This window comes from Vespa velutina, chromosome 2 (assembly GCF_912470025.1).
Source record: "Vespa velutina chromosome 2, iVesVel2.1, whole genome shotgun sequence".
NCBI classification, from domain to species: Eukaryota; Metazoa; Arthropoda; class Insecta; order Hymenoptera; family Vespidae; genus Vespa; species Vespa velutina.
In genome coordinates this window covers 11499636-11515834 of record NC_062189.1, presented here as the reverse complement: position 1 = coordinate 11515834, position 16199 = coordinate 11499636, and the positions used below count along the sequence as shown (strand labels likewise).

The 16199-nt window shown below is 38.8% G+C and overlaps 1 long non-coding RNA gene across 1 annotated transcript; it reads left to right on the top strand.

The window, feature by feature from the left end:
• The first annotated feature begins 1416 nt into the window (after positions 1-1416).
• On the top strand, positions 1417-8705 carry LOC124946432. Its single transcript, XR_007100053.1, has 3 exons — positions 1417-1654; positions 5462-5693; positions 5761-8705. It is a non-coding gene; the product is annotated as an uncharacterized LOC124946432 (long non-coding RNA).
• Positions 8706-16199: the final 7494 nt, after the last annotated feature.

Here is a 16199-nt window from a genome sequence, read left to right as displayed (position 1 = left end):
ATCGTCGATTTCCCAGGCGCAAAGGTATAACGCGTTTATAAGGTGTTTGCGTACACATGAAGAAAGCAGGCGTGCAACGTATAAATTATTTAAGAAACACGTATCTTACCATCGTATAATGGCCGATCATAAATAACTTCGAGCGAAAATACGAGAGCCGCGAGGCGCTCTGGCAAAAATCGGCGGGCGCGCCTTTGCAGGATCCGTTCCTTCCACTTCTTCCTTTTCGTTCGTTCGTTCGTTCGTTCGTTCGTTCGTTCGTTCGTTCGTTCGTTCGTTCGTTCGTTCGTTCGTTCGTTCGTTCGTTCGTTCGTTCGTTCGTTCGTTCGTTCGTTCGTTCGTTCGTTCGTTCGTTCGTTCGTTCGTTCGTTCGTTCGTTCGTTCGTTCGTTCGTTCGTTCGTTCGTTCGTTCGTTCGTTCGTTCGTTCGTTCGTTCGTTCGTTCGTTCGTTCGTTCGTTCGTTCGTTCGTTCGTTCGTTCGTTCGTTCGTTCGTTCGTTCGTTCGTTCGTTCGTTCGTTCGTTCGTTCGTTCGTTCGTTCGTTCGTTCGTTCGTTCGTTCGTTCGTTCGTTCGTTCGTTCGTTCGTTCGTTCGTTCGTTCGTTCGTTCGTTCGTTCGTTCGTTCGTTCGTTCGTTCGTTCGTTCGTTCGTTCGTTCGTTCGTTCGTTCGTTCGTTCGTTCGTTCGTTCGTTCGTTCGTTCGTTCGTTCGTTCGTTCGTTCGTTCGTTCGTTCGTTCGTTCGTTCGTTCGTTCGTTCGTTCGTTCGTTCGTTCGTTCGTTCGTTCGTTCGTTCGTTCGTTCGTTCGTTCGTTCGTTCGTTCGTTCGTTCGTTCGTTCGTTCGTTCGTTCGTTCGTTCGTTCGTTCGTTCGTTCGTTCGTTCGTTCGTTCGTTCGTTCGTTCGTTCGTTCGTTCGTTCGTTCGTTCGTTCGTTCGTTCGTTCGTTCGTTCGTTCGTTCGTTCGTTCGTTCGTTCGTTCGTTCGTTCGTTCGTTCGTTCGTTCGTTCGTTCGTTCGTTCGTTCGTTCGTTCGTTCGTTCGTTCGTTCGTTCGTTCGTTCGTTCGTTCGTTCGTTCGTTCGTTCGTTCGTTCGTTCGTTCGTTCGTTCGTTCGTTCGTTCGTTCGTTCGTTCGTTCGTTCGTTCGTTCGTTCGTTCGTTCGTTCGTTCGTTCGTTCGTTCGTTCGTTCGTTCGTTCGTTCGTTCGTTCGTTCGTTCGTTCGTTCGTTCGTTCGTTCGTTCGTTCGTTCGTTCGTTCGTTCGTTCGTTCGTTCGTTCGTTCGTTCGTTCGTTCGTTCGTTCGTTCGTTCGTTCGTTCGTTCGTTCGTTCGTTCGTTCGTTCGTTCGTTCGTTCGTTCGTTCGTTCGTTCGTTCGTTCGTTCGTTCGTTCGTTCGTTCGTTCGTTCGTTCGTTCGTTCGTTCGTTCGTTCGTTCGTTCGTTCGTTCGTTCGTTCGTTCGTTCGTTCGTTCGTTCGTTCGTTCGTTCGTTCGTTCGTTCGTTCGTTCGTTCGTTCGTTGCTCACCTATTCGCGTACGATCGTTTATCACTCGACGTACTAGAGCGCTCGAAGGATAGTACGTAGTAAGGAATAAGAGCGATGCCGCGTGTCACGCGATTCTCTCGTCGCAGGGCCGTCAACTTCTCTCAACGTTTAGCCGAGTAAGTACTTACATAGCTTCGTTAAATGCACGCACGCATGCATATATCCCATACGATAAATGTTATTAATGTCCTATCGCTTTGAAATAGCTGTCGAACTAAGAACTACGAATATTAAAGGAGCTTAGTTTAGTAAGAAACGTTAAATTGATAAAAAAAGAAAGAAAGAAAAAGAAATAAAAGAAGAGAAATAAAAGGTAATAGAGAAAAATAACGACGAAAGATATCGATAGGAAGCAATTTCATGGTGACAGTGACTTTTATACTTTCAAATTATAGAAAATTTGCGTTTCAATTACATAGATTAATCGGTACTTTCTATCTTCGAAAAGGTAAATCTTTATTCCGTATTCATTTTCAACGACGAAGATTTACGACCTATTACGTTAATTATCGAGCAAAGCACTTTTTTCCTACGAGAAAATCGATGCGCGTGTCGTCGATCGTTTGAACGTTAAATGCAAACTGCAAAACTCATACGAGGAACGAACATATTCACGGTACTTCGTAGCCGAAGGTCAACCGTTAGACTCGCTCTTTACCTCGGGGATAGTCTTTCGAGGTCCAAATGAAATCGATGCCATACGTCTTTCTCGCCCGAAGGCATAATCAAGCGCTCGCGCATTAGTGACCGTGTAACGGCAGAACGATCGGACAGACTGACGGGTAAGCAAGCAAGCAAATGAACGAAAGAACGAACGAACAAACGAACGAACGAATCAACAGGCAAGAGACGCAGTTCGAAATTAATTTTCTACCTGGTATATATTGCAATCGTATCAAAAGAAGAATATAAAAAACGACAAAAAATAAATATAAAAAAAAAAAACAAAAAAGTAGAAATCAAGAAGAAAAAGAAACGTAAAAAATATACAATGCTTATAACGTGGACTGTCGACGATTTATAAATCTATCCAGTATGGTTTTAAAATCCTTTCGATTAACATTCATCGAACAATACTGCCGCTAATGTGCGACGATGTTCGTCTCGGAGAGCTACAGATCGTTCGCGCTAATATATCGATAGATCAAAAAAAAAGCCGGTGGAGAAACTTCGAAAAACGCGACTATAAAGGACTACGGATCAAGGACGTAAATTCAATTTCTTTTCAGCTACGATCAAACCTGATTTAAAATCTGTCATTTAACTGATTACTAACGAAATTTCAAACAGAAAATTGAAAGATCATCGAATGTCTGAATCATAAAGCACTATTTAGCGATTGAAAGAACATAAGTTGGATTCTTTCGTCGGTTAGTTAGCTTTCATAAATTTATGATATTATCGAAAGTTATATTCAAGGTAAACTCATCGTTCCGTAACATCGATAAACGTTTTGCTCTCTCTCACTCTTTCTCTCTTTCTCTCTCTCTCTCTCTCTCTCTCTCTGTCTACCTTTACGTTCCATCAAGCCCACCCTATCCCAATGCACTCTCACGAATGCACTTTCTCTCTCCCACTCTTTCTCTATCTTTTTCTTTGCGCGATAATAGCGAACGGCATACCGAAGAAGATAGCCCCTGCTCGAGCCAGAACGAGCCAGACTGCGAACGGTGGAACTATCAATAAGTTTGTATCTGACAAGGGAAGGAATCGGAAAGGGTCTTAGATCAGCGAAGACCATAAAGCCACCCACGGTGAACAATATTTTAGTACGGTAGCAATGCGCGAAACCGGCTCCAACTCTTTCAAAGCTTGGTGGAGGTAGTACGCGATCGAGCGAGAAGAGAGCGCGCGTCCTCCGAGTGAACAAGCAACAAACTTGACTCCAGCATCCAACGACGATGGCTATGCTCCAGAGTCGACCACCGCCTCTCCAATTATCAGATCGACTGTGCATTTTAGAGAACGATACAACGATAAATACGCATTTTCCAAATATTTTACGCTTAGTCCCTATTCCCTATTTCTCCCTCCTTCTCTCATTCTTTTTCTTTTCCTCTTTCTTCAGAAATTTCTCTCTTCCCCACACTTTTGCATATTTCTTATCATTATCAGATATAATCTATTCCAATTATTCAACAACCAGGATTGTAACGTTATGCGTGTTACGTTATCTCCTTCTTCTCAAACGTACTATTCGTATAGCACATTTTATATCTTTCTCCCGTTGGTACGATATTAAGTCGTTCGAAAGAGACCTAATCTTGGAACACAATAAATATGCTTTCTCTACTTCGTCCCTGTCTTTCTTTTGGACGTAACGAATGTACGGTATATCCGATAAGTCCACTATACGTGGATATACTTTTGTACATATACATATATATATATATATATATATATATATAATATATACATACGTATGTATATACTATAGATATATTTATCGAAGAACGGGGATTGGAGTTCTAAGCGCGTTCGACGAACCGGCCAGTCTGTAACTCATGCCGCCTTGACGTATAGGTATTGTCCGCTGCAATCCAGAAGTCCAGAACTACGAGCTACTACCTTCCTTCGCGAGTTCCGTTGCCGCTATCGTGACCAATTGCTCGTAGATAGAACATACTTCGAAGTAGAAGAGAAGAGGAAAAGGAAAAGAAAAAGAAAAAGAAGTAGGAAGAAAAGGACGAACGGTTCGCCTGATGGTGATCGCCAGTGCCCTACTGCCTATTGCTAGTTCGCTTACTGCTGCAGCATGCGTTTGTGCCTGACACAATGGGATTTGAATTTCTTTTATGAATACTAAGCGCAAGAACTAACTCCCGATATAAAGCCGACAAATCGTTTTCGCATTGTGCGAAATTCTAGTTGATTCGTTTCATCGTTCTATTCGTGTTGAAAAACATGATTTTCTCATTGAGAGGGTTACATGATAAAAGTAACGCCATGTAAAAAGCTTTTCTCGTTCGTCGAGAATTGTATTCTTGAACTACAAAAAGGTAAAAAGAGGAGGAGAGAGAGAGAGAGAGAGAGAGAGTTAAGATCACTAAAGCAATTCATTCTTTAACAATAATTCTCAAAGAGATTCACTTTTGATCCAATCTTTCCACCAGAAGCCACGATATACGATACGCTACCGTGTGTATCGGCAATAGATTAAAGCAATTTAAGTCGACAAATAGTGGCAAACTTATGGAATCGTTAAGCAATTTAACATCGTTACATACGTTCAGTAGTTTCCGACGATAGCCGATCTTACCTTCTATCCCTTTTTGCGGGATAAAATAGTTTTTACTTTTTTCCTTCATTCCTCCTTTCTTTCCTTCTTTTTTCGTTCTCCTTGTCGAATATAATTACCCGACTGGACGGGTTTCGGTATGGCGGAGAGATTAATTCGATTTAGATCTGGGATAGCTCCAAGGTCGCGGACGTTTAATCATTCCACCTCAGAACTCGATCGTTACCCACCTGTTTGTCCGACCGCTTCTTATAATTCTTATTAATCTTCTTCTTTTTTCATTTCCTTCGTCTTTGCAATATTGCTTACGAAAAATCGACTCATTAGTTGAAAATACTTAACAGGTGCGATTTACGGGGTTTCTGTGATCTTACAAACGACGACGATTCATATACGTAAATTGAAATGATTTTTAAAGTGAACATTTTTTTTTCTATTTCTTAATGACTCATAAAATCCAATAAAGTGTTTCAGTTTAATATAAAATAGATAGATATATTTTTTTTTTATCATTTTTTCTTTTTTTTTATCAACGATTCCAGATCGATGATCTCTTAATGCCGTTAACAAAGCGAATATGTAACGTAAATCAACATCGAATTTCACGATTCGATGAGCGCACGGCACGACTCCAATCCAATGCATATGCATATGTATGCACATATATATATATACTTGTGCGCAGTCGGCAACTAACTGGCACGGAATCAACGAGACGGGTTCGAGTTATATGAAGCGAGATGAGACGACGCAGGATAAGGCACGAAGACGTTCGAGCTTCAAAGTATCCATGAAGGACCTGTGCTCATGTCCGGTAGTTCAACGACCCTAGCATCTCAAGGCCGAACCATACACTCATCTGAATACGACGGACCACGATGAATCCTTCGCAAAAAACCAGTTCGCCCAACTCGAAGGTAGCTCGTTAATTTGGTAATATTTACTGGGTAAACAAACCAAAGTTTTTCTTCCTTACTTTTTCAGGAAGCTTATCAACGCGTTTTACCGTGTTACAGTATAAACAAAATTTATAGTCATAATTTGTTGCTTATTTCTGTGCGTTCGAGACTGTCATAAGGTAGAATACTGATAGAAAGAGAAAGTGGATTTAAAAAGAAAAAAAAAAAAACAAAAAAAAAGACAAACAAGAAATATGTCGAGTAAAATAACTTCTCCGTCCACCGGTTTGCTCTCTTCGAAATTCTTTCCAAACATTCTCCGAACACCATCACTAGAAACGCCCATGCGACTAGACTCGCTGCATGCTATAGTTCGTAAGGAGGAAGTAACAAATCGATTCGTACGCGTAACAGGTGACTCACGATCTCTTGGAAAAGAGAAAGAAGTAAAACGAGAAATCAACAATAAGCGTATCGATAAGAGCTATCATAGTGTCTTGTGCACTGTATGCTGCGACCGTTGAAGCGTAACAATGAAATGACGACGACTAGTCACTTTCCATGAACCCAACAAACGAATTTATCGAGTCTTTCGATATATTGGTAAGACGAAAAATTATGACTATCGATATAAAGCTTAAATTCCGCAACGTGGCGAAGCGTGTAAGAAAAAAATGGATATTCTCCATCTCTCTCTCTCTCTCTCTCTCTCTCTCTCTCTCTCTCTCTTTCTCTTTCTCTTCAATTCCATCTTTATGTCGATCGTTACGAAACATTGTCTCTCGTTTACCGCTTTTCTAAATAAAAAAGAAAAAGAAAAAAAAAAGAAATAAAAACAAAAAATAAAATAAAAATAAAAAAGTAAGAAATCTGAGATAGTAAAATAATAAATAATATGATTTGACAGAGGATAATAAAAATGAAAGTGTCTCAACCATGATCCAAGGACCTGTAAACGAGTATAAACTAGTCTACGTGCACAAGCCGTTAACTCCAATTGTACGATGACAAGATATAGCTACTTGTCTCGGACCGAAAATCCTAAAATCCATCTCGATGTTCGATTATGAATCCGTATAATGTATATTGTCTCGAAAAGTTGTTGCTTGTCTTGATAAGAACGCTCGTATAAAGAAAGATAATTTCTTGTATATCGTAAATGCCACCTCAAGAAAAATCGTCGGTGTTTGTTCTCAACGACGACGATTACAACGACTACAACGTTTACGATGACTACGACGACTACGACGACGACGACGACGACGACGACGACGACGACTAGGACGACGACGATGACGTTGAAGACGACGAAGCAGGTAAGTAAGCCATAGAAAATAAATATCGTGGTCGAATAATGTACAACTGTAATGTGTACCTACGCTACACGTGTAAATGTAAATAAGTTTTGTAAGAGTAAGAAAGAGAAGGAGGGTAAGTCGTATGTGCAAGAAAATTCTCTCGCTCTTACTCTTTTTATCCATCTCTTTCTTTCTTTCTTTCTTTCTTTTCCGTGATGATGCAAAAGAAAAGAAAAAGAAAAAGAAAAAAGAAAAACAAAGAAAAAAGAGAAGGAACGCAAGCAACACGAAACGAACGTCGATAAATTATATGGTCATGGGTTATCGAACGTACAGAGATTATGCAGATGGACGGTTCGATAAGAAGAGAAGTTCTCCCTTTCTTTCTTTTTTCATTGTCTCTCTTTATTCGAAACTTCCTTTTTTCTTCCTTTTTTAATTATTTTTCATTTTTTACAAGTAAAAAGAGACGGAGAGAGAGAGAGAGAGAGAGAGAAAGAGAGAAGGTATAAGGAGACTACGTATACTTCTTTTGATGATTATTATCGTAGGCTACGTCATGTATCACGTCATAGTACACGCTGGAATATATTCGTTGGAAAGAGATCGTGAAAGGCTTCCTTAGAAAATTTTTTTTCTTTCTCTCGTCGACGTAGAGGACTCGTCCTTGTATCAGTCGGTGCTTCTTCGTCCTCCTCGTCATTGTCGTCATCGTCATCGTCTTCGTCGTCGTCGTCGTCGTCGTCGTCGTCGTTGTCGTCGTCGTCGTCGTCGTCGTCGTCGTCGTCGTCGTCGTCGTAGCTCTACGAACATTATCGACGTCGTGGAATAAAAGCAGAAGGAAGAGTAGCAGTAGTAGGAAAAGTAGTGGTAGTAGTGGTAGTAGTAATAGTAGTAGTAGTAATAATAATAGATAGTAATAATAGTAGTAGTAGTAGTAGTAAAATAAGAAAAAGAAGAGAGGACTCGCGGGCTATTTGCTACTCGCCGCCGAGAGAAAGCTTCATAAATTTTACGAAGGAACGACGTATTCCCTCGTGCAAAAGGCCTTATGTCATCTGGTCTTTCTTTGGATTGTGTGGGAGGACGTGCTCGCGCGCGCGAGTTGGATGCCTCTGGAAAGTAAGAGTCAAGAGAAATCCCAAGGTAGATATCCAGAGAAACAGAGAGAGAGAGAGAGAGAGAGAGAGAGAGAGAGAGAGAGAGAGAGAGAGAGAGAGAGAGAGAGAAAGAGAGAAAGAGAGAAAGAGAGAGAGAGAGAAGCAGAGAAAGAGAGACTCTCGCGATGTGCCGGACCGGTCCTTCGCGTTTCTTCCTTTCGTTCTTCTCTCATCCTCCCTTGTTCTTTCCTTTTGTCGTGTACTACTAGGACGCACGACGAATGGAAATCCAACGGTGACGGGTGAAAGGATCGAGCTTTGTTTACGGAAATATTCTTTACTTATTACAAAGACGATGCGTTCTCACGATGCACCTCTTCTCTTTTCTCGATGGAAGACCGAAGACGAAATTTACGAATATACCGATCCACGTTACTTTTAAACTCCCGAATGATTCCTTAGAAAACATAAGAAAATATATATGCTCGCTCGAGTTATTAATAGTATCAATGTTTTTCTATTATCATCCAAGATTATAGATTAGAAAACGATATTTTTACCGCGAAATTTTATGTTTATTACATTCGATAAAGTTAACGCATTTCAATTTGTCCTTCGTTACTTTTCATCAATCAATCCCTTTTTATTTATGTAAACAAGTACTTATCTACTCGTAAATCTTTTCAATCTAGCCAACGCATTTTGCTTTCTTTTCGTGATACTTTTTATTATATTAAATCCTTTTTATTTACTTATTTAATCGAACAATTATACTAAATAATGGGTTGTTTTATTTACAAAGAAAGAAAACTTTTATTAAAATTTTTTACTTAAAGAAACAACGAGAAGGAAACCTGCAAAAGTGAAACTTCTTAGATACATCGTTCTCGACTTTGCTCGGTCTCCAGCTCATTCCCCATAGATAGTATCTACTTACATGCTAGGACAGATAATTATAAGATATTTCTACAAATTATATAACCTTATGATTTTCACTCACATCAGAGTTTCCTCCTTCGCACATAGAGAAATCCTTAGAATTTCAATATATACAGACTCATTCTTAAAAATTAAGAAAATAAACGTCCTGAGGATTTCGTTTCGCGAAGGTTCATTCAAGTTAACCAAGTCTCAACGTGTTTTGTCACCATCGCGACCTGTTAATAAAACAACGAACATGCACACGGATACGCATTTCGTCGACGAATAGCACATCGTCCTCTTTGTCGCTCCTTACATTCGCCGTGAATTGTTCGCATTCACACGACGCGAATTCTCATATCAGATATTCATCTTTCCCTACGATTTTGCCATCGAACGCGACACCATTGTTTTAACCATTGTTGCCATAACTTCGTGAGATTTTTTATTACGAAACGGTAAGCAAGTAAATAACACGCGTTCCCGCTTTTCTTTTGTCGGATTTACCTCGAACATCTTGAAAACTTTTTATTTTTCTATTTTACTAGAAAGAAGAGAAATGAAAAACTAAAATTTGTCTTCCTTCCTTCTTTCCTTTTTCATTCTTTCTCAACGTATCGAGATCATAATGTTGGATGACGGTGACACGAAGTTAGGTATGGTGTGTGTATGTGCGATTGCAACACTGATTTATAATGATTTTAATAGAAATAAAGGCGCCCGAAGGCGCAGGCGCGTTACATACCAAGAAGATAGCGCGCGTTCATAACGTTCCGCGACAATGACATACTCTCGAGAATGCACCTTAGGATATAAGAATATGGAGACGGAAAACGATCAGACACGAGCCACGCCAACTTTGCAACATCCTCTTCTTTGATCTCCTTATTTTCCTTGTTTTTTCCTTTTTACAAACTAGTATTTTGTTTGCAGATCCTTTCAGAAATATATGCAAACGTAAACCTGGTCAAGTTACATTCCTCGACGTTACTGCATTAATCGGTAAATTTAATTTGTGAATTAAGATAAAAAAGAAAACAAAAAAATAATATCGTACAGGTAGAAGGTTCCAAAGCTTGCTAATCCTATGTGTATGCATGTATGAGATAAGTAAGTTTATCGAGAGTTGAATAAAGTATGGTCTATCCTTTGTAAGGTACATTGTTTATGAAAAGTAGAGAAGGGACTGAGATTGGGAGAGAGAAAGTGAGATGGAAATGCAACATGAGTGAGATAAGCAACGAAACAAGAGATAGGACAAAGAGTGATAAGGATTGCCGAATGCGTATGTACGAATATGAGTGGGATAAGAAAGACTATGGGGTGTACATCAGAAAAAAACAACGAAGAAACAGTAAAGAAAATAAGCGAGTGAGTTAATAGTTTCTGGCCAAAGAAGAGTTGTAGTATTTCCGCATTCGAAAAGACCAACATTCTATGTATTTTATTATTTCTTTTGTTATTATTTCATAATAAATATCTATTGTTTTATTCCTTTATTAATCTCGGTTATTTCTGAATATATAAAAACGCTCATAGATTTTTAAAAGTGGGATTATAAAAATTCTCACTGCCATTATAAAAATGTAACGATAAAGGAAAAAGATCATTGAAAATTTATCGATATCATCAAAAAATTATGCTCTTACCGATAATAGAGTAAATAAAATATCTTTTATGTAAATACATTTGTTATTTCGTCAAGTTGATCAAGTTATCGTACGTCTAATCATGCGTGTGCCTAAAAATTTTGAAAAAGGAAACGGAAACGAGTATGTCTGATAAAAACGTATCGTGATCGAAGCCGCTTCTACTTTCGAAAGAGGGACACTCAAGGTCGTGCCATGTTTCCTAACTTACCTGGTTTCCATCACCTTCGTTATGCGTCCGACGTAATAAGAAGGGGAAAAAGAATCTAAAAAAAAAGAAAAGGTTCAATGTCACCAATGATATTTATTTGTATCATAGAATGTAATCGGGCCGTGGAAATGAGTCTATTGGTATATGTGTGTTACCGTTTTAAATTTAGTAACTAATAAATAAATTTAACATTCGGAATAATAATTGAAATAAGAAGTAATGACCTGCATATATAATTTGAATTGACCTAATTTTCCCCTAATTTATAATTCGATTCGAAAAATGAAAAGTGGTAAGAGCGAGAATAAGAGAGAGAGAGAAAGAGAGAGAGAGAGAGAGAGAGAGAGAGAGAAAGGCGATATAATTATTTAAAGTATGCATATTCATTCGTTATCTTTCGTCTTTCGATTTTAAATGTTCATTTTTACTTTTATATTATTAATCGGTGACATAAGTGAACCTAAATAAATTCAAACAGAGATTTCACAACATTCATACACGTACAAGTACATAGATATATATGTTGCTAGAAACTGCAAGAGACGAGGAATTCACGAAGATGGAATAGATTCCGCGAAGGCAACGGCTCTGGATTCTAGATGATCGATTCACCGCGTGATCCCATCTCACGAGTTCCAAGTATAGAAGTCCAGTTAGACTTTAGAGTCCGTTCATAGGAATCCCATAATAGAGTGGAAAAAGATATCCTGAAATTACGAGCTTGAATATTTGCCGCATCGTATTCACACGAGACTTTATTCGCAGGATATAAGAGATTCGAATAAAGTCAAGTCGAGTAGAAAGACGATGGAAAAAGAGACGCGCACGAGGACAACGAGGATTTCTCTAAGTACTTGTCTGGTAAATTTCTACGATCACGTAATATGATCTCAAGTATTTGATTACACTTATAAATCTAATTAACGTGGTTAAATTGTCGTGGTAAACGATATCCGAGTCTAGCGTAAACTGCTTCATTCGCGAAACCAATATTCTTTTATTCAGTTTTATCCTCCTCAATATAAATCTTATTCGCAATGTAAGGATTCTCAAATCCTGTAATCTTAAAGGGAGAAAAAAAATAAAAAATTACAAAAATTAAACAAAATAAAAGAAAAGAAAAAAAGGGAAAGAGAAAAGTCTCTAAGTAAGAGAGAATCGAATCGTTGTTATTTTTAATTGATCCTGTAAATTCAAGGTCAATCAGAAGAGCCACGAACCACGATCACCACCATCGAATGATGTTTCCCAACCGATATCGCTCGTTAAAAAACAAACTGTTTTCACGATAGAGATCGACGTAGTTAGCCTTTAATTATCCGTTCGAATGGACGAAATAGACAATGAAAAGAGGAATAGTATATCCTCGGAGAAGACCGCTTGTCGTTGAAGGATTCACGTTTTCCATTTAAAGAAACCCTTTCGCGTCGTATTATCTTTACCTCGCCTAGGCAATTCCGAGATACGGATCACAATCCATTTGCTCTTCCTTATTAGATACGGATCGGCAGCAAGCCGTGAGGAGGCAGCGCCGGCAGACACGATGCACGAAGAAGAAGGAGCAAGCGAGCGAACCAACCAACCAACCAACCAACCAACCAACCAGCCAGCCAGCCAGCCAGCTAGCTAGCTAGCGAACGAGCGCACTGATGATGACGTTACAATCGATTTCAATCGCGCTCTTGTCCTATCACAAAAGGATCCAAAGGGCTACCCTTCCGTGTCCGCGGGCGCCTACCTTCCGATCCGTATCAACGCGTCTTTTCTCGCGGCAGCCGGATTTTCTTCTTCTTATCCTAAGAAACCTTTCTCCTTTCGTATTTCTCTATTCAGATGGATGGATAATAGACGAACGAATGGATAGATTTATTCCGGTTACGCGTCATGCACCTTCATAGCCTTAAAGCGTTAACGATGTAAAAAAAAAAAGAAAAAGAGAAGAAGAAAAAATAAAAAGAGAAAATAGAGAAGAATAGAGTTGTAATATAACGCGAGTTCTATATCGACTATGAGAGAGCGTTTCTTGTTACGTTATTAAACCCTTATGAATCGAACTTGGATTTAATACTATATAATATGATCATTTTTTTCATTAGCAATTTACAACATCGAAAGAGAAGATCTAATGAACGAATGCAAAGTATGTATAGACTAATCCTTCGGTGGAAAGAACGCGTGAATAAATAGAGAAGCAAAATGATGATACATCCCCGAAAGGAGGGAGATGTAAAGTGCACTTTACTTGACTCTCGAAAGCATATGTATATACACATGTACACATAGACGTATCCCACAGACACATAAATAGACGTATGTCCCACTTAAACCTGTACGCATACCACGAAAGAATCAACACCCTCCACTCGACTAATACTCGCATCTTCTACGGAGACAATTACCGCGGTCCATATATGTAGCCTCGTGCAAAATAAAGAATTCTCTTCTCTCTCTCTCGCTCATTCTCATTTTCTCATTCTCTTTCTCTTTCTCTTTTTCTTTCTCTTTCTCTTTCTCTTTCTCTTTCTCTTTCTCTTTCTCTTTCTTTCTCTCAGTGGATATAAGTGAAAAGAGTAAAAAGAAAGGATAGAAGAAAGGAAGCAACAAGGAAAGAAAAAAAAAAGAAATACTAGACAAGGAGTCGTACAGCGTGCACTCAGAACACACGAGGAGGATCTTCGGATCCTTGCGAGAAATCCGACGAACACAAGCGACCGCTCCGTTTCAAACATAGGAGCAGCTTGATATAGCGTACGGATATACACGAGCGATCCGAACGTATAACGTTTCCTGTTAGCTGTTATATTCCCGCACGCACGAGCACGGCAGCATTCTCTTTCTCTCCTTTTTCTTCTTCCTTTCTTCTCTTTCTTCTCTTCCTCATTTTCTTCTTCTTCTTCTCCTTCTCCTTCTTCTTTCTCTTCTTCTTCTTCTACTTCTCCTTATCCTTCTTCTCCTCCTCCTCCTCCTTCTCTCTTCTTCTTCTTCTTCTACTTGCCTACCATTCTATCTCCCTCCCAGACAATTTGCTTGCGTCCCTAAGATTTATGCGGTCCCGGCAAACAGTGCCACTACTGTTACTTTCTTCCTCGTGGAATCGCGCGGTACACGCGGCAGAAAATCCGTTCTACCTTCCTCCTCCTCCTCCTCCTCTTCCTCCTCTTCTTCTTTTTCTTCTTCTTTTTCTTCTTCTTCAAACGATGCCTGAAACGTTGTTACGGCGCACTTTCGACGAATACGAGTAAAACGAGTAGCTAACTCATGATCGCCGTGAAACTAGCCATAATTTTTTTTCTTTTTCTGTTTTTTCCTTTTTTTTTTCCTTTTTTCTTTTTCTTTTTCTTTTTTTTATCGAAGTTTCTCTCCGCTTTTCTTTCTTTTCTACTGAGACAACTCGTGTAGTTGATAAAAATAAATGACAAAAATAAAGTAATTTTTAAACATGGACATCTTATAGCATTAAGATCGTAGGTAGCGATTTGTCTCTCGAATACTTATCAGGTTGTTGCATCGATATAATTTATGTGAATCGATGAAACAAAAAAACGTTCGAAAGCTTTCAGAAAGAGAACTCGTCTTATCAGTGGAACGTACCGTATAACGACACCAGATTGGATGACGGAATTAATACAAGAACGTACAAAAATTATCAGAGATAAAGTGTTGACTAAGAAGAAGAATAAGAAGAAGTAAAATAAGAAGAAGAAAAATAAGAACGTACAGCGTATGTACTGTGATAGCTGTTGTATCCGTTGTATAATTCTGATAGCTTAAGAGATTGTATTTATTGAACTAATATCGATAATAATTCGTACCTATCGAAGATGAATGATTAGAAGAAAAATGGTGTGAATTTTCGAAATTTTTTATTGAAAAATATAAAAATTTCATTATCAATTCTGTATCAACGATATAATATTATGAGATATTGCAAATTGATAAAAATTGTAATAAAGACAAATTTCATAAGTTTCTATGATTGTCAATAATAATTCTCCAGAAATATTTGCACAAACTTCAATTAAAAATCAATAATATAATAAAAAATTTCTTAAAATTATTGTGAAAATTTTATATACACTATCGTAACGATAAAGTTACGCCAATGTTTTCTCAGCAATGTCATTACCAATATCAACCATGTATATCCATCGATCGTTTGTGATCACGTACGTAAATTCATGATTTCATTCTTCGATGCGGTCAACGAAAACGTTGCAATCGTGTTTGAAGTCGACGGAGTAAAGAAGCAGGGAACTTGTTATATTCGCTAAAGTGGAGCAAGATTTATATACGAATTTGTAATTTAAATAGGGATTTAATTAGCACCGAACATGAGGTCGCTATACGTCTATCTGTACTTACGTATCCATCCACGTCCAGCGAGCTATTAGCGATAATGGTTCGTTTCCATGAAGATGAAGTACCGGTAACGATCAAGCACGGCCAGAGAAGAAAAGAAGAAAAAGAGAGAAAGAAAGAGAGAGAGAGCGAGAGAGAGAGAGAGAGAGAGAGAGAGAGAGAGAAGAGTTTAGTACAGCCCCTGCAGCTTTTGTATTTTTAACGCTCGGAATGCTCCATCGGCACCAGCATCACCTACGTCGTCTTCGTTGTCGTCTTCGACATCGACTGCACGGTGTCCTCGTGAAACCTGCGGTCAAGGAACCGAAGGACACGATTTATTATGATTGGTTCGCCATATATCGACTACCAGACACCCCGGGCAAAAATGAAAGCACGTTTATGACCGTCTCACCGCGGGTATAGTTTGCCTTATTGTTCTTTAAACGAAAAAGAAGAAGAGAGGGAGAGAGAGAAAAAGAGAGAGGGAGAGAGAGAGAGAGAGAGAGAGTAAGGGAGACAAGAAAGATAAAAAGAGAGAAAGAGAGAGAGAAAAAGAGAGTTAGTAAGAGAGACGAAAACGATAAAGAAAAAGAAAAAAGAGAAAGAGAAAGAGAGAAAGAAATAGAAGGAAAGAAAATGGAAGGAGACTTTCTTTCTGCTTACCGTTACGTTAAAATATGCGATCGGTGCAGGTGCGTTCGGTGCTATTGCAATTACTCGCATGCCGAGTTTATCGTGCTTTTTACGACGCGTAGGAAAGTCCAATCGTCTATTATCTGTCCCGGCGGCATTACTTTTTCCCTTCGATTTGATTTACGTGTACGTTATGTACCTGCGTAAAGGCGAGCTTTGCCCTCGTAACGATATATATATATATATATATATATATATATATATATATATATATGTAGATCCGATCTTTTTCTACTATATATATCCATGTATATAGGTACATATATAGATAATATAAAAACAAAAAAGGCGAGAAAATAGAACGATGGTGA